Raw genomic sequence first — 20,068 nt, forward strand, 5'->3', positions numbered from 1 at the left:
GAGACTAATGCATGTCAGTTATTTGCTAAAGATATTTTGAGAAATGGTATCTTCTTAAAACTTTAGGACAATCCTTCCTTCAATCCTACACTGAAGGTTGACATATTGAAATATTGAAAATCGTGTGCACTTCCTACAAGTGCACTAATTGCCTCCTGTGAATTTTTTTAACACTGCTGACAGCTCATGAAGATTTAACTTAAAGGAAACATCAAACTGAAGATGGTTCTGCTTGAAAGACTGTTGTCTCTGCTTTGGTTTCAACTTTTTATTTTGTTTGAAATCCTCTGACTTTGACTTTGCCTGTCTCTTTGTTGATCCCTCAATGGCCAAAGTATTTTCTACTGAAGAAACATCTTTACTGATAGGCTGTGCTGGAGTGTGTGTTAAGTTTTGTGTCTTTTATTCCAGTTAGTTTTCTTTGTGTAACATCTCATGGATGAATCTTTACTGTCTCTGACCTGGAATATACTCCACTTCATTATGGCTTAGCCAAAAGCTGCCAAAGAAATCTATTAGACAGGAATGAAAAAGGCAAATTTACAGCAGCAATTGTGTCCTTTTCCGAGAATCAAATATAACACATTGTCGTGCCTGTTGTGCTAAACTTCACCTGGTGCATATTTCTGAACATTAAAGTAAAAGTTTCTGATATGTGAAATGAAACGAAAATGCTTAAAGCTGTTAGGTCACTGCACAGAGGACTCTATAAATGTTCACATGTAAAAAGCACTCATTTATCACTATATTGAGATATGAAGGCTGCCTCTGCAAACTCAGTGGATACTCAGTCAAATGAGTGATCATGATGTATGTGAGCCTTTATTTGTTTAGGGCTTGGACAAAGGTGCCCTCAAGTAGCTGCTCGTTCTCCTCTTCTTACAAGCACTTAGTTTCAAGTTATCAAAAGTTTCCAGATAGTTTCTTTGTGTAACATCTCATAGATGAATCTTTATTGTCTCTGACCTGGAATATACTCCACTTCATTATGGCTTAGCCAAAAGCTGCCAAAGAAAACTATTAGACAGGAATGAAAAAGGCAAATTTACAGCAGCCATTGTGTCCTTTTCCGAGAATCAAATATAACACATTGTCGTGCCTGTTGTGCTAAACTTCACCTGGTCCATATTTCTGAACATTAAAGTAAAAGTTTCTGATATGTGAAATGAAATGAAAATGCTTAAAGCTGTTAGGTCACTGCACAGAGGAAATTTGTAAAATGTGACTGTTCTTTAATAACTTCTTTTGAGGAGGGACTGAGGGGGACAATAATTGGTAAGGGGGTGTTAATAACTTTGAGGAACATGCATTCATGCCAAAATCCCGCAGTTACAGTTCCCTTTTTCAACTATATTCAGTGGCTGAATGCTGCTTTTTTTCCCTTGAGAAACTTTACTGGATAACAATGAGTTATACTGCTTTTCCAGTACACAAGTAAAAGATGTTTGATGCTCTGTGCCTTTCTTTCGTCTGTTTAATTTAATGTAATTTTGTAAACTCTGTACCTCCAAAATTACAAAATGGATTTCCTGCCGACATGACCTGGGACCCTATTTGTAGAACATACGACATTAGAAACCACATCATACATCTTCAGGACTAACCATCTATTACTTTCACTTAATGACAGACCAGCATCCCTCATTTGCAAAAAACGGCACCAGTTAGTCTGTGTTAGCTCATATATTTTGGATAACATTTCAATGAACTCAGAAACTTGTAAAATTCAACCATGACTTGTAGACTTCTCACCACATTACTAATGTGAACAACTGGCAAGTTCCCTACCTTGTGACAGGCTCTTCTCTGCCCTACCCATCTTCATGTTAGCAAACTGCATGTACACTTTCAAACACGTCCATCATTTTTTGTTTTATATTTTCTTACTATTGTTTAGTATTATTAAACTAGCGAAGTAAAATGTGGAGTGTGAAAATTGAATTCAGATTATTTTCAACTCAGGAAAAGAATTTGATTTTTTTTATGTTGTGTGACTGGGGTTTAGCTGAACACTGATGTGATCCAGTTAAAACATTGCTTTTTCTCTCTCTTTTCAGTGATGGTCTTTGAAAGTTTGTATGCATGCTGCTGTACTGAAAGAGGTTTGTTTCTTTCTCACACTGGCAATGCACATTACTCTCCAGTGCCCCACAAAAATAATTTTCGTCATAGAGACAGAGAAAGCTTACATTACAGAAGGAAGCCATTCAGCCCATCATGTTTGTGCTAGATGGAAAACTTGACAACCTAGTCCCTCTTTCTGACTCTTCATCTGAGAAGCTCTGCAGGTTGTGGTTGTTCAAGTGCACAACCAAGTAATTTTTAAAGATGACGATTTCTATCTCTACCATCCTCTCAGGTAGGAGAAAGTGAGGACTGCAGATGCTGGGAATCAGAGCTTAAAAATATGTTGCTGGTAAAGCGCAGCAGGTCAAGCAGCATCAAAGGAGAAGGAGAATCGTCGTTTCGGGCATAAGCCCTCTGAAGAAGGGCTTATGCCCGAAACGTTCATCCTCTCAGGTGGTGAGTTCCAGATCCTCACCATGTGGGTGAAAAGAAATTCTCCTCAATTTCCTTTTAATCCTTCTAGCATTGACTTGAAATTTGTGCCCCTTAGTATTGACCCACCAGCTAAGGGGACTAGCTTCCTCTCTCGCCAAGCCTCTTGTAATCTTACACACTTCACCTCATGTGCACCAAAGAAAATAGTACCAGCATACCCCAGTCTTTCCTGACAGCTGAAATTCTCCTTTTTTGTCAATAACTTATAGATTGGGAAAGAGATACACCAACCATTGTTACCCAGCGAAGTTAAGGGCAGTATAAAATTGAAAGAAAAAAACATACCTATGTGGTAAAGATAAATGGGGAATCAGAAGATTGGAAAGGTTTTGAAAGGGAACAAAAAATTACTAAGAAGAAAAGAGAGAGGAAATAAACAATGAAGGTAAATGGGCAAGTAACATAAAAACTGATGATACGAGTTTCTTTAAATATATGAAAAGGAGGAGAAAGGCAATAGTGAACACCTCTGAGAACAAGGCTGGGGAGCTAATTATAGGGAACTAGGAAATGCCAGAAGAGTTGAACAAGTTCTTTGCATCAGTCTTCATGGTAGCACTTCCAAAAGTGCTAATTAAAAAGGGGCTAAAGTGGAGGTGAGGGGAGGGAAATAAGTACTAAGTAACAAGGGAAAAGTACTAAAGAAATTATTGAGGCCAAAGGCCCGGACCTGATGGCTTGCCTTCTAGGAATTTAAAGGAAGTAACTATAGAGCTCATGAAGCACTGGTAGGAATCTTGCAAGAATCCTTAGATTATGGAAAAGTCCCAGAGTTTTGGAAAACTGCCAATGTACTGTCCCTACTCAAAAAGGGAGGCTGACAAAAAAAGAGGTAAGCAATAGACGAGCTAACTTAAATTCTGTCATTCGGAAAGTGTTCAAATCTATTATAAAATATGTAATAGCAAAGCATTCAGAAATGCTAAATATAATCAAGCAGAAGTTAGCATGGCTTCATGAAGGGGAACGCGTGCCTAGAAAGTTAATTATAATTCTTTGAAGAGGTAATAAGCAGGATAGATAAAGGGGAACTGGTAGATGTAATACATTTGGATTTCCAAAAGACATTCAAGAAAGCATTGAACATAAGGCTGCCTAACAACATAAGAGCCCATAGTGTTAGAGTTAGTATATTAGCATGGATAGAGGACTGGTTAATAAAGAGAAAACAAAGTTGGGATAAAGGAAGCATTTTCAGGATATCAACTTTAAGTAGTAGAGTGCCACAGAGATCGTTACTGGGCCACAAGAATTTATAATAAATATTAATGACTGGGAGGATGAAAGTGAAAGTGCTATCACTAAGTTTGGGGATGACACAAAAATAAGTGGAAAGGCAAGTGATGAGAATGACAAGGAGTCTACAGAGGAATGTAAACAGGTATTTGAATGAGCAGAAACTTTGTAGATGAAGGATACTGCGAGAAAATGTGAGGTTATGCACTTTGGCAGAAAGAGTAGAAGAGCTGACTTTACATGGGGAAAGACTGCAGAAAGCTGTAGCACAGATATTCAGGCTGCTGGTACATGAATTGCAAAAAACTAGCACCCAGGTTCAGTAGCTAATAGGGAAGGCAAATGGAAAATTGGCCTTTATTTTAAAACGAATGGAGAACAAAAATAGGGAGGTCTTGCTAAAACTAAAATTGTGAGACAACTGCTGAAATACTGTGAGCAGTTATAGCCTCTTTATTCAAGCAATGATCTGGTGTCCTTGGAAGCAGTCCAGAGAAGGTTCAGTGTATTGATTCCTGGTATGGAAGAACTTTCCTTTGAGTAAAGGTTTGAGAGGTTTTGCAGCAGAGAGCTTTTTTTAGCTTTTTGCAGCAGAGAGCGGTGGGAGCTGGGCGGAAGTGAAGTCGGAGCGCAGAGCTAGTTGGGAAGGTAAGTGATTGTTATTTGAGTGGAGAACGACTCAGTCGGCTGAACAGGTAAGCTACTTAGTGTTCTTGTTTTGGAGACTAAGTGTAGAGTTATGGCAGCGCAGGCAGTGGAATGTTTTTCCTGCAGGATGTTTGAGGTAGGGGTGACCACCGATGCTCCTGCCGACTTCATCTGCAGGAAGTGCGGCCAGCTCAAGCTCCTCACAGACCGCATTAGGGAACTGGAGCTGGAGTTGGATGAACTGAGGATTATTCGAGAGGCTGAGAAGGCGACAGATAGAAGCTACAGGGACATAGTTACGCCAGAGAACAGAGGTAGCTGGGTAACAGTTAGAGGTGGGAAGGGGAGGAAGCAGACAGTGCAGGGATCCCCTGTGGTCGTTCCCCTCAACAATAAGTATACCGCTTTGGATAATGTGGAACCTTTTCAAGGAACAGATATGACATGTCCTTGATATGTATGTACCTGTCAGGCAGGAAAGAGATGGTCGTGTGAGGGAACCTTGGTTGACGAAGGAGGTTGAATGTCTTGTAAAGAGGAAGAAGGAGGCTTACATAAGGTTGAGGAAACAAGCTTCAGACAGAGCGTTGGAGGGATACAGGATAGCCAGGAGGGAGCTGAAGAAAGGGATTAGGAGAGCTAAGAGAGGGCATGAAAAATCTTTGGCGGGTAGGATCAAGGATAACCCCAAGGCCTTTTATGCGTATGTAAGAAACATGAGAATGACGAGAACGAGGGTAGGTCCAATCAAGGACAGTAGTGGGAGACTGTGTATTGAGTCAGAAGAGATAGGAGAGGTCTTGAATGAGTACTTTTCTTCAGTATTTACAAATGAGAGGGACCATATTGTTGAAGAGGAGAGTATGAAACAGACTGGTAAGCTAGAGGAGATACTTGTTAGGAAGGAAGATGTGTTGGGCATTTTGAAAAACTTGAGGATAGACAAGTCCCCTGGGCCTGACGGGATATATCCGAGGATTATATGGGAAGCAAGAGAGGAAATTGCAGAGCCATTGGCAATGATCTTTTCGTCTTCACTGTCAATGGGGGTGGTACCAGGGGATTGGAGAGTGGCGAATGTTGTGCCCCTGTTCAAAAGGAATAGGGATAACCCCGGGAATTACTGGCCAGTTAGTCTCACTTCGTTGGTAGGCAAAGTAATGGAAAGGGTACTGAGGGATAGGATTTATGAGTATCTGGAAAGACACATCTTGATTAGGGACAGCCAGCAAGGATTTGTGAGGGGTAGATCTTGCCTTACAAGTCTTATTGAATTCTTTGAGGAGGTGACCAAGCATGTGGATGAGGGTAGAGCAGTGGATGTGGTGTACGTGGATTTTAGTAAGGCATTTGATATGGTTCCCCATGGTAGGCTTATGCGGAAAGTCAGGAGGCATGGGATAGCGGGAAATTTGGCCATTTGGATAGAGAACTGACTAACCGGTCGAAGTCAGAGAGTGGTGGTAGATGGTAAATATTTAGCCTGGAGCCCAGTTACAAGTGGAGTTCCGCAGGGATCAGTTCTGGGTCCTCTGCTGTTTGTAATGTTTATTAATGACTTGGAAGAGGGAGTCAAAGGGTGGGTCAGTAAATTTGCAGACGAAAAGAAGATTGGTGGAGTAAGGAGGGCTGTTGTTGGCTGCAAAGGGACTTAGATATGATGCAGAGCTGGGCTGAGGAGTGGCAGATGGAGTTAAACCCTGCCAAGTGTGAGGTTGTCCATTTTGGAAAGACAAATAAGAATGCGGAATACAGGGCTAACGGTAGGGTTCTTTGTAAGGTGGAAGAGCAGAGGGATCTTGGGGTCTATGTTCATAGCTCTTTGAAAGTTGCCACTCAGGTGGATAGAGCTTGTAAGGCCTATGGTGTATTAGCGTTCATTAGCAGAGGATTGAATTCAAGAGTCGTGAGGTGATGTACAGGACCTTGGTAAGGCCACATTTGGAGTACTGTGTGCAGTTCTGGTTGCCTCATTTTTGGAAAGATGTGGAGGCTTTGGAGAGGGTGCAGAGGAGATTTACCAGAATGTTGCCTGGAATGGAGAATAGGTCGTACGAGGATAGGTTGAGAGTGCTAGGCCTTTTCTCATTGGAATGGCGAAGGATGAGAGATGACTTGATAGAGGTTTATAAGATGATCAGGGGAATAGATAGAGTAGACAGTCAGAGACTTTTTCCCCAGGTACAACAGAGTGTTACAAGGAGACATAAATTTAAGGTGAAGGGTGGAAGGTATAGGGGGGATGTCAGGGGTAGGTTCTTTACCTAGAGAGTGGTGGGGGCATGGAATGCACTGCCTGTGGAAGTGGCAGAGTCAGAATCATTGGTGGCCTTTAAGCAGCAATTGGATAGGTACATGGATGGGTGCTTAAGCTCGGACAAATGTTCGGCACAACATCGTGGGTGGAAGGGCCTGTTCTGCGCTGTATTGTTCTATGTTCTAAGTTTGAATCTATGCTCATTGGAGAGTTTAGAGGATTGAGAGGAGATCTTGTTGAAACATGCAAAATTCCTATGGCTCTTGACAGGGCAGAAAAAAAGAGGTTGTTTCCCCTCGTGAGAGAGTCTCGGGCTTGAGGCCTTAATCTCAGAGTAAGGGGTTGCCCATTTGAGATTCATGTGGGGATATTTATAATTATCTGGACATATTCCCATGAGGGGAATATTTTTCTCTCCGAGGGTAGTAAATCTGTGGAATTATTTACAGCAGAGGGATGTAGAGACTGAGTCATTAGGTATATTTAAGGCTGAGATAGACTGATTTCTCATCACTAATGGGATCAAGCGTTATTGGGTAAAATAAGAAAATGGAATTCAGGATTATCCGATCACTTCTGATTTTACGAGGGCTGGAGCGGACACAATATGCCAAGTAGCCTACTTCCACTGAGATGTGGAGAGATAAGCTCCTTGGATGCTGCCTGAACTGCTGTGCTCTTCCAGCACCACTAATCCAGAATCTGGTTTCCAGCATCTGCAGTCATTGTTTTTTACTTCCACTGAGATCAGAGTCAGGTGTGCCTGAGGAATCTTCCAGGGTAAGGGAAACAACTGGATTTCCAAGGACATAAGTAAGCAGATAGCAGAGGTACAACTCTAATTCTGCTTGCGTTCACCTTCCCAATGCCAATTAAGTGCTCTTCCACTAATCCTGTAAATTAAAATAGAATCAGTGGCCACGAATTGGCAGCCCACAGAATTGAGGGCAAGTTACTGACATTCCTGGGAATTGGTTGAGTGGCAAACAACAGGGCTAATGGGTAGGTATTCAATTTGGCAGAATGTGACTCATGATGGCCCACGAGGGCTTCATTATTCACATTATTTATTGACAATTTGAACAGTGTAGAAAGTCATATAAGCAAATTTGCTGATGACACAAATTTAGGTGGCATTGTAGATAGTGTAAATGTAGTATTGAATAATGAAAGGAAATTGATAGACTAAGTGAATGGGCAAACCTGTGGCAGATAGACTTCAATGTAGGTAAATATAAGGTTATATATTTTGGACCGAAAAGGGATAGACCAGGATATATTCTAGATGGTATGAAGTTAAATACAATGGATGTTCAAAGAGACTTGGCGTTTCAAATGCATCGATCTTTAAAATGCCACAAACAGGTGCAGAAACTAATCAGGGTGGCTAATGTAATATCTAGAGGACTGGAGTATGAGGGCTGAGAAATTATGCTGCATCTATACAAAGCCCTGGGTATATCCTGCTTGGAATACAGTGAACAGATCTGGGGCACCACACCTTAGGAAGGATATATTGGTCTTTACAAGAATGATACCTGCACTTCAGTGGTTAAGTTATGAGGAGGGATTGTACAAATTATGCCTGTTTTCTCTATAATTTAGAAAATTAAGGGGTGATCTGATTGACATTTACACATTATTAACAGGAAAAGACAGGGTTGGAGATTCTATAACTGGGTGGCCTAAATCTAAAAACTGGGACCAGACTGTTTGGGAGAGATTAATAAAATGGGTGATAGAGGTTTGGAACTCTTCCACAAATACAGTTGATGCTAGATAATTGCTAATTTTAAATCTGAGATAGATGAACCTTTCCTATATCCCACAATACTGCCACCAATGTTCGGATTCATTCATCCACCAGTGTGTTAAATGCTTTAAACAGCTTCTTGTCACAGATGTATTGGTTTCAGTATAGCAGTTATAAATCCATGATTGATGTGGATTATATTGTTTTATTTCTATTTATGGTATTATGTGAAAGCCAAACTCAATACCATATATGTATACTTGAGAGCATTGTGATTCCTTGCACAAGTTTAAAAAGATTTCGAAAACTAATCAAGAATTTATTTAAATTGTTCTTATAAGTTAGAATAAACTGTTTCTTAATGTGGCACATTAAACTTGAGTTAACCTCATTTCTCATTTGGTGGGACATAGATTCCACAAATTAATTCCTTTTTCAGTGAACCTTTCAAAGACTCTCTTGGTTTTTTGAAGAGATTATAGTGGGTCGGTCCTGGTGAATCAGACATTCTTCTTTGGTTGCATCAGTGTTCAGCCAGTGTGATTGATGTGAGGTTTGTGGGGTGACGTAGTGACTAAAGCTAAGTTTACCTGACAGTTATTTGTTCCGCCATGCTTCTCTGCTTAGCATCTAAGTGTAAGGAAGCAATGTGTTTCCTCAGGCTTCAGTTTGATGTATCTCACATACTCATTCTGATTAAAGCCAGTGTCACCCCTCTATCAGATGTTTTCCTTTCACTGAGGCTTTGCTTTAGAGCCAAGTACCACAAAGCCTATTGCATTTGCATTGTATTGCATGTCCTGCCTTTTCTGGCAAAATTGACATATTGTACCTTTAATATGATCTATTATGTTCAAATGTGTATCAGTTTCTGTAGATTCTACTTTTCAAAAAAAAATTAATGAAGTTTTGACAGCCAGAACTTCCTGCTTTCCCTCAAGTGATTTTCTTCGGAATTTTCCAGCTGCATTAGTTGGCACAATGTAACCCTTACAATGTGCCTGTATGAGTTTTAAGGGTTATGTAATAGAATGTACCAATCGTACTGCAGTTTATGTAAGTACGTAGCTTATTGACCAACTCTTCTGATTGACTTTATTTAAGTTGAGGTTGAGGCTTGCTCCAAATTTGACTCCTCTGCGACAGGGATTGTTGCTTTCATGCATCAAGATACATTCAAAAAGAACTTCACATTCTGCCAGATATTACCCATTCTCAATGGTTCCCATTATCCTGAACTACATTCTTGGCAAAAAAATACATGTTGTGATTTGGAAACCAGACTCACATAAATCTGAAAGATGAACAATTCCAATATAGACAATATCCATGAGATATAAACATTTTTGTCAATTTAACAAAATTTATGGATTAGAACAGCACATTAGGAAAGTAGAGTGACTTGGACCAAATTGTAAGCTCTATCTATTTCATAGAATCCCTACAGTGTGAGAGTAGACCATTCAGCCCATCGAGTCCACACCGACTGTCGGAACAGCATCTCATTCAGACCTACATCATCCCTGTAACTCTTCATTTTCCATCACCTAGCTTGCTCATCCCTGGATGCTATGGTCAATCTAGCATGGCCAGTCCACCTAACCTGCACATCTTTTGACTGTGGGAGGAAACTGGAGCACCTGGAAGAAACCCACACACACACTGGGTCAGTGCGCAAACTCCACACCAAGATTCATCCGAGGGCGGAATTGAACCCAGGTCCCTGATGCTCTGAGGCAACAGTGCTAACCACTGAGCCACCATTGACTCAGAATCATTTGTGAAAGATCATTGAGTGTAGTGCTGGAAAAGCACAGCAGGTCAGGCAGCATCCGAGGAGTAGGAGAATCAATGTTTCAGGCATAAGCCCTTCATCAGGAATCAGGCTTATGCCCGATACTTTGATTCTCCTCCTCCTTGGATGCTGCCTGACCTGCTGTGCTTTTCCAGCACTACACTCTCAACACTGAGCTCCAGCATCTGCAGTCCTCAGTTTCTCCCAGGAAAGATCATTACCAAGTTATGAAAACTCCTGTAGCCTTTTCAATGCTTACGGTGATTTTTTCTGGTGTTACATACTTTGAAATTTGTATTCCTACAATTCATCAACACTGTTTGCCCCACTACCTCCAGACCAAATATATTTTCCTGATACTGTGAACTCCCTGTTTGTGACAATTTATTTCTTTAAACGGACTATCTAAATGCATTGGCATAATTTATAAGCAATCGCACTTAAAACTCTCGTTGTTTTCCATAAAAGTAATGAATATTGAATGAAAACATGATTCAGGTCAAAATGATGAAAGGCGTAACCAGCTTAAATGTAAACTGTTGATTTATCTTATACAGAACGAGCATATATAAATGCATAACTAGAAGATTTAAATGCAAACTTCACACACTGAGAACTGACTTTTCTCATGCCACAGAATGATGAATGTTCTGATCGCTCATCAAAAAGAGTTATTGTTGTGTTGATTAACCACTTTAAATAAGCTTCTGGATGATTATGTAGTAAAGAGTAAAAGAGTAGGACTTTGGGCTACAAGTGTGAACTTAAAAGCTTGAATTTGAATAATAAAAACCTGAAAATAATTCTTGCAACTCTGGTGGTTTCTATAGGAACAACACCTTGGATGGCAACTTTGTAAATTGAAATTTTAGGCCAATGTAGTGGAGTACATTCTGAATTAGTTTCTAACATGCAGAGGAATTTTACAAATTCTCAATTTGATATTGTATGACTATTTGTCTCCCTTGAGAAGGTAAAATTGTTGGGGAAGTGCTTGATTCGGCGGAAAAGAGCACGTTTAAAAAGATGTTTAAAAGATCAGATAACCTCTTATTTTATTTTGCTATTCTTTCTTGTGCTTTTATAAGTGATCTGGATATAAAATAATATGAGATACTTATTAAAATATTGGAAGTTTATTTGAGACATTATTGTGTCTTGAAATGTGCCATCACCACCATTGTCCTCATTGCTAAAGAATGTGCATCAGAGACCAAACACATCTGTACAATTTACTAGTCACTGAGCCCTGACCTTCTAAGGTATCCATACCTTCACTACAAGGAAACGTGATACGAAGGTGGTGAATATTTACAATAACCACCAGAGACTGACAGTCACTGATGATCATGACCTCTGGAGGTTGAATGTTTGGAAGAACAAAGAACCTTACAGGACAGGAAAAGGCCCTGCAGCCCTCCAAGCCTGCACTGATCCAGATCCTCTATCTAAACCTATTGCCTATTTTCTAAAGATCTGTATCCCTTTGTTCCCAGTATCTGTCTAGATACATCTTAAACGATGCTATCGTTCCTGTTTCTACTACCTCCCCTGGCAACACATTCCAGGCCCCCCACCACCCTCCTGCATAAAGAAATTTCCACGCATATCTCCCCTAAACCTTTCCTCTCTCATTTGAACTCATGAACCCCAGTCATTGAGTCCCCCACTCTGGGAAAAAGCTTCTTGCTATCCACCCTGTCTATACCTCTCATGATTTTGTAGACCTCAAACTCTGTCTTTCTAATGAAAATAATCAGGTGGAGTGGCATTTTTGATAAGGAATTGCATTATAGCTATACTAAGGGAGGATATTCCCAAAAATACAACCAGGGAAGTTATTTGGGTTGAACTGAGAAATAAGAAAGAGATAATCACCTTATTAGGATTGTATTATAGACCCCCTAATAGTCAGAGGGAAATTGAGAAACAGATTTGTAAGGAGATCTCAGTTATCTGTAAGAATAATAGGGTGGTTATGGTAGGGGATTTTAACTTTCCAAACATAGACTGGGACTGCCATAGTGTTAAGGGTTTGGATGGAGAGGAATTTGTTAAGAGTGTACAAGAAAATTTTCTGATTCAGTATGTGGATGTACCTATTGGAGAAGGTGCAAAACTTGACCCACTCTTGGGAAATAAGGCAGGGCAGGTGACTGAGGTGTCAGTGGGGGAGCACTTTGGGGCCAGCGACCATAATTCTATTAGTTTTCCATTAGTGATGGAAAAGGATAGACCAAATCTAAAAGTTAAGGTTCTGAATTGGAAGAAGGCTAAATTTGACGGTGTTAGGCAAGAACTTTCAAAAACTAATTGGGGGCAGATGTTTGCAGGTAAAGGGACGGCTGGAAAATAGGAAGCCTTCAGAAATGAGACAACTAGAGTCCAGAGACGGTATATTCTTGTTAGGGTGAAAGGAAACGCTGGTAGGTATAGGGAATGCTGGATGATGAAAGAAATTGAGGGTGTGGTTAAGAAAAAGAAGGAAGCATATTCAGGTGTAGACAGGATAAATCGAATGAATCCTTAGAGGAGTATAAATGCAGTAGGAGTATACTTAAGAGGGAAATCAGGAGGGCAAAAAGGGGACTGAGATAGCTTTGGCAAATAGAGTTGGGGAGAATCCAAAGGATTTTTACTAATGCATTAGGGACAAAAGGGTAACTAGGGAGAGAATAGGGCCCCTCAAAGATCCTTTATGTGGAACCGCAGGAGATGGGGGAGACACTAAACAAGTATTTTGCATCAGTGTTTACTGTGGAAAAGGACATGGAAGTTATAGAAGTTGGGGAAATAGATGGTGACATCTTGAAAAATGTCCATATTACAAAGGAGGAAGTGCTGAATGTCTTGAAACGCATAAAAGTGGATAAATCCTCAGCACCTGATCAGGTGGACCCTAGAACTCTGTGGGAAGCTAGAGAAGTGATTGTTGGGCCCCTTGCTCAGATATCTGTATCATCGCTAGTGACAGGTGAAGTGCCGGAAGACGAGAGGTTGGCTAACGTGGTGCCACTGTTTAAGAAGGGTGGTAAGGACAAGCCAGGGGACCATAGACCAGTGAGCCTGATATCACTGGTGGGCAAGTTGTTGGAGGGAATTCTGAGGGACAGGATGTACGTATATTTGGAAAGGCAAGGACTAATTAGGGATAATCAACATGGCTTTGTGTGTGGGAAATCATGTCTCACAAACTTGATTGAGTTCTTTGAAGAAATAACAAAGAGAATTGATCAAGGCAGAGTGGTAGACATAATCTGTATGGACTTCAGTAAGGCGTTTGACAAGGTTCCCCATAGGAGACTGGTTGGCAAGGTTAGGTCTCATGGAATACAGGGAGAACTAGCCATTTGGATACAGAACTGGCTCAAAGGTAGAAGACAGAGGGTGGTAGTGGAGGGTTGTTTTTCGGACTGGAGGTCTGTGACCAGTGAAGTGCCACAAGGATCGGGGCTGGGCCCACTACATTTCATCATTTATATAAATGATTTGGATGTAAGCATAGGACGTATCGTTAGTAAGTTTGTAGATGACACCAAAATTGGAGGTGCAGTGGACAGCGAAGAAGATTATGTCAGATTACGATGGGATTTTGATCAGATGGGCCAATGGGCTGAGGAGTGGCAGATGGAGTTTAATTTAGATAAATGTGAAGTACTGTATTTTGGGAAAGCAATTCTTAATAGGACTTATACTCTTAACAGTAAGGTGCTAGAGAGTGTTGCTGAACAAAGAGACCTTGGAGTGCAGGTTCATAGCTCCTTGAACGTGGAGTCACAGATAGATAGGATATTGAAGAAGACATTAGGTATGCTTTCCTTTACTGGTCAGTGTATTGAGTACAGGAGTTGGGAGGTCATGTTTTGGCTGTACAGGATATTGGTTAGGCCACTGTTGGAATATTGTATGTAATTCTGGTCACCTTCCTACTGGAAGAATGTTGTGAAACATGAAAGGGTTCAGAAAAGATTTACAAGGATGTTGCCAGGGTTGGAGGATTTGAGCTATGGGGAGAGGTTGAATAGGCTGGGGCTGTTTTCCCTGGAACATCAGAGGCTGAGGGGTAACCTTATAGAGGTTTATAAAGTAATGAGGGGCATGGATAGGATAAATAGACAAAGTCTCTTCCCTGGAGTGGGTGAGTCCAGAACTAGAGGGCATAGGTTTAGGGTGAGAGGGGAAAGATATAAAAGAGACCTAATGGGCAACTTTTTCATGCAGAGGGTTTTGCGTGTATGGGATGAGCTGCCAGAGGAAGTGGTGAAGGCTAGTACAATTGCAATATTTAAAAGGCATCTGGATGGGTATGTGAATAGGAAGGGTTTGGAGGGATATGGGCTGGGTGTTGGGAAGTAGAACTAAATTGGGTTGGGATATCTGGTCAGCATGGACAAGTTGGATCGAAGGGCCTGTCTCTGTGCTGTACATCTCTATGACTCTATTCAACCTTTATTCATAGCTAATGCCCTCCATACCAGGCAACATCCTGGTGAACCTCCTCTGCACACTCTCCAAAGCATCCGCATACTTATGGTAACCTGGCGACCAGAACTGTACGGAGTATTCCAAATGCGGCCGAACCAGAGTCCTATACAACTGCAACATGACTTGCCAACCCTTGTACTCAATACCCTGTCCAATGAAGGAAAGCATGCCATCTGCCTTCTTGACTACTTTACTGATCTGCGTTGCCACCTTCTGGGAACAATGGACCTGACTACCTCTCTGTACATCAATTTTCACCAGGATTTTTCCATTTACTGTATAGTTTGCTCTTGAATTGGATCTTCCAAAATGCATCACCTCACATTTGGCCGGATTGAACTCCATATGCCATTTCTCTGCCCAACTCTCCAATCTATCTATATTCTGCTGTATTCTCTGACAGTCCCCTTCACTATCTGCTACTCCACCAGTCTTGGTGTCATCTGCAAATTTGCTAATCAGGCAACCAATACCTTCCTCCAAATCATTTATATATATCACAAACAACAGTGGTCCTAGCACAGATCCCTGTGGTCACAGGTCTCCTTTTTGAGAAAAGTCTCCATTTTGAGAAATGAGCATTGGAAACATTGGATAGAAATGAAAGGCTTAACTGGCCAAGAGATAGTTAAGATAAAACAGGGGTCATCAAATCATGCACTTTCACAAACCACTCTTTCTGTGCAAGAAATGTGGCAGAGCTTGCCATATCAGATTGGGACTCCTGACTCACACCTGAACCTAATACAGAGTTGACTACAACAGTGCAAACATCTTTTACCTGACAGAAGGCTCCCTTATATCACTTAAGAAATGCTATGCCTGTGGAGTACAGGCCCTACAGCTCTGACCACTGGACTGTACTGGGACAAAATGCTTGACTGTGAATGGCTCAAGTAGACAACTAACTGTGGTGACGTCCCTGGACTGTGTGTGGACTGTGACTGATGACCGGGACAGAAACACTTCTGATCCTCTTTGATTGGACTGAGACTCGCCTGGTTTCTGACATAGCTATTTAGTTGAAAGAGCGCCCAGTATGTTTGCTACATAGGCAGCTGGCACATTCTGTAGTTGCTGGATTTATGTCTCCAAGTACTGCACAGCAAGATGACCTCCCCCCCCACCCCCCAAGCGCTTCCCCTCCTGGACAGATCCCTGCTGACAAGCATAAAGGCAACCTGTCTGTGTGTCTGCATTAAAGAACACCTCAGTGCAACAGTACTGACAGCATTTGGGTCTGGTTGAAGCTCCAGTGCATTAACAGGTATAGATGCATTAAGCAGATGGGCGCTAAAAGAATGAGTCCGAAGAGAGTAAGTGAGCAGCCCTTTGATGCAGCCTGGTCCAATCAGTGAGCTGGGTGTCTGTCCCTGTGTGCAAAGTGTTCCTGCTCCAGCCTTTCATTTCTAGTTGCTGTGCATCTTGCAATGTGAGAGTGTGTTTTCCAAGCAGCACACCACTGTATCATAGATGCCACGATGGTCATAAGGTGTTGGCACATGCTGGTTGCAAATGTCCAGGTACAGGTAGTGCATGTGACTGATGCCCATGGATTGTGGCTTAAGGTGCAGTCTGCTCGTTTGCAACATGGTGGCTTTTCAGTGCAACTGGTGAGCTGCCAGACACTTGCTCTACTTTTCATGTTGAGCTTTCTTGATGTCCAGTTTGTTTGGCACATTTGGTAAAATAGGAAGCTGAATTTTAGTGAGGTGAGTTGGGTTATCAACAAAGTGTTTAATAAACAATAATCCAGCTGAATTAGCAATCCACTATCTCGCAAGAAACTCACCTCACTACTTACGAAAAGCATAACCAATATAGTGAGATGGGCCTCGCTAGATGTTTTGTCTCATTTTCCCACATGTCACATCATAAGTTTTGTTGCTCAGACCCCTTTAAGATTCTTCTTTAAATAACTGTGCAATGAACCCTCATTCCAAAACAAATTAACTGACAACTGTTATAATCTTTTATAGTCTATCGCTGATTATAACCTGCTATAATCAGTGATAATTATTATCACTGTTATTGTTACCATGTGGTTTTAATATTATTTAATTGTAAATTACCTGCTCATATTGTAGTGAAGGACTTTAATAAGAAAACAATGATATGAACAAATTAAAAGTATGATATTTGCTTGAGACAGCACTTTGGTTATGATGAATATCTTCCTTGTTTTTCTTAACTGCTTTTAAATGTTCTATAAACACTACATAAAATAGTCACTGTGAAATTGAATAGGAAATTCAGAAGAAACTTTGTTACCCAGAAAGTGGTGCGAATGGAGAACTTAATGTCACAGAGAGGAGTTGAGGCAAATAGTACAGATGCATTTAAGAGGAAGCTCGATAAGCATATGAGGTAATTGTGTCTGTTATTGATAGAGCTAGATGAGGAAGGATGGGAGGAGGCTCAATTGCAGTATAAAGGCCATCATGACTGATTGGCTAAATGACCAGGTTTGTGCTGTATATTCTTTGTAACATCATAATGTGCGTGAATTTTTTAATACAAACTTTGCTTTTATTTGAAATATGTACACTTGAATTATTTCACTCTGAGAACCACATGGTAAACTTCGGCAGGGTTCTTCCACGTGGCTGCCAGATATTTGGTGAAAGAGCTACCACTGAATTATTGCTGTAACTCCCATCAGAACATCTTGCTGGAGTCTATCTGTTTGGATGTTGGATAAATGAATAGCGGATGATAAAATCAAAAGTGCATGCCAACTATTCAATTAAATATTTTGAATTCTAATTGTGGGTGAATTACTGGCAGATTACATGTTGTGGGGCTTGAGCTCAAACTAATGATAACTCATGTTCTCAGGGTCAAAAGAACACAATTCTGAGACTTCCCTCTCAGCCAAAATGAAGCATTTGCTGCAAGACAAAGCAAAATTTCTGTCTTACAACATGTGTGTTCAATTCATGCTACAATTAAAAAGTTTTGCCAAATTTTCAGTGTTTATGGAAAGTTTTTTTTAGGAAATTATTTATAATGCCAAGATTGTCTAATGCATCTATGAGCTAAAATCCGATTATTTATTACATGCCAGTTCATTGCACAACATGATGGAACTTGGTGGTGTGTTACAGTCCAACAGTAATTTCAGAATAGCAATCTTTTTGTCAGATGATGTCTGTTTATATTGTAATGTCAATGTCCAGTGGTATAATAAGAAAAGTTGTAATTGACGCTGAGATTAATTTTTTAAAAAACTGACTTGTAATTGTTTGATTGCCTTTTGCTCCACATAAAAATAAATGACTTGTGATGAAGTAAAGCTGAAATGAAAGCAAGGTCTATAATTTACCCAACTGGAAAGATCTGAGAGTATTAGTGGCGATTCAAGAATTTGAAGATTGCATGTTCTGAATCTGCCTGGCTTAGCTCAGACTGTGTTTTGTTTTAAAGAGCTTTTATAATGATTCTGCTTTTTACAAGCATCTTTAATTAGTTATGGCTTGATTGGCATAATAAGCTGAAAATAGTCAATGATGTAATGCCGTATCATATCGCATGAAGATGCGGCTTATCTGGTTTAAAAATCTGCCACTTTAAAAAATGTCATGGTCCAATTAGTTCCTGCCTATATATTTTCTAGTCTTGAACTGCCAGATGCAACCAGATGATACTAAAAGTCTTTCAATATTTGGAAAGCACCATAGGGGACTGTAACTACAAGAACAATTTATTCAAGTATTTGAACTTAAGATATAAGCAGCATTGTTCCATAAAATTGAAAAATTGTCAGTGTCTTATTTTTCTTCTCAATATTAACATCTTTCCACCCAACTAAAATGGGAGAAAAGTCAAGTATCAGACATGCATTTCTTTCCTAATACATTCTCAATGTTATTTCAAAATCAAACCATTTATGGCTTATTTTCAATTAGGTTTTTTAAAGCTCAATTTTTAACATAAATACTGTTGTATTGGAAACATAGAAACCCAGAAAATGTGAGTTAGAGTAGGCCATTCATGCCTGCTCTGCCATGGCTGATCATCCAACTCCATACCCAGTTCCTGTTTTCTCCCCATATCCTTTGATCACTTTAGCCTTAAAAGCCTCATCTAACTCCTTCTCAAAAACATTCAATGTTTAAACTTCAATCGTTTTCTGTGGTAGAGAATGCCACACACTCACCACTCTCTGGGTGAAGACATTTCTCCTCACCTCAGTCCGAAATGGCCCATAAACTGTAACTGGAATCCCCAGTTCATCTGGGGCATCTTCCTGTGTTTACACTGTCTAGTTGTGTTAGCGGTATACAGAGTCAGAGAGGTCTACAGTACACAAAAAGCCCTTTCAGCTCATTGAGTCTGTGCCAGTCAAAACAACCACCTAACCATTCTAATCCCGTTTTCCATGGGGTCAGTTAGCTCAGTAGGGTGGACAGCTGGTTTGCGAAGCAGAGTAATACCAGCAGCATGGGTTCAATTCCCACGCCAGCTGAGGTTATAATGAAGAGCCTTCTCAACTTTTTCTCTTGTCCGAGGCATGTTGACCCTCAGTTAAAACAACCACCACCAGTTGTCTCTCTCTCTCTCTCTCTCTCTCTAATGAGTGAGGTGCACTGTGGTCTGGTAAGACTGGTAAAATTTTACCATTTTCCAACATTTGGCCATAGCCTTGTGTGCTTTAGCATTGCAGGCACACATCTCAATACTTCCTAAATGTTATGAGGGTTTCGGCCTCTAACCACCCTTACAGGCAGTGAGTTCTAGATTCCTACCACTCCTGGATGAAAAATCTTTTCCTCATGTTCCCTCTAAACCTCCTGCCTCTTATCTTAAATCTGAAAACTCTGATCCCCAACACACCACCTGTGTCACCAGGTAATCCCCCATATATTTCATGCCAAGCTCTGCCCCTGCACTGAACTTCCAAGCCCCTCAAATCCTCCACAATAAGCGATTGCATTTCCAAGTCAAAAAGTGTGACAGTGGAAAAGCACAGTAGGTCAGGATGCATCCGAGGAGCAGGAGAGTCGACATTTCGGGCATAAGCCCTTCATCAGGGATGACCATCAGATGCTGCTTGACCTGCTGTGCTTTTCCAGCGCCACACTTTTTGACTCTGAACTCCAGCATTTGCAATCCTCACATTCTCCCAATTGCATTTCCAAGCTCATTCACCAACTCTACACTCTGTATAGAACCAATGGACCTTTATTGATCATACAAAAAAGTTTCTTTTTAAAAGAACAATTCTTTCATAACTTTTCAACTTTTCAAAAAAAATTTTGAGCTGTACAAATAAGGTCAAATTTATTTGTGGGACTGACGTTTAATTAACTCATTAGTAGGCTGACACCAA

The 20,068-nt window shown here is 40.6% G+C and overlaps 2 protein-coding genes across 12 annotated transcripts in view; one reads left to right on the top strand and one right to left on the bottom strand.

Annotated features, from left to right (window-relative positions):
• The window catches only part of cmss1 (cms1 ribosomal small subunit homolog), a 397,195-nt gene that overhangs the window by 260,187 nt on the left and 116,940 nt on the right, over positions 1 to 20,068 (top strand). The gene's annotated exons all lie outside the window — the stretch shown is intronic.
• The window catches only part of filip1l (filamin A interacting protein 1-like), a 309,751-nt gene that overhangs the window by 237,753 nt on the left and 51,930 nt on the right, over positions 1 to 20,068 (bottom strand). The gene's annotated exons all lie outside the window — the stretch shown is intronic.

The sequence above is a fragment of the Chiloscyllium plagiosum genome, unplaced genomic scaffold (assembly GCF_037043375.1).
Source record: "Chiloscyllium plagiosum isolate Xiang-an unplaced genomic scaffold, Cpla_swu_hap1 HiC_scaffold_12, whole genome shotgun sequence".
In the NCBI taxonomy this organism is placed as follows: domain Eukaryota; kingdom Metazoa; phylum Chordata; class Chondrichthyes; order Orectolobiformes; family Hemiscylliidae; genus Chiloscyllium; species Chiloscyllium plagiosum.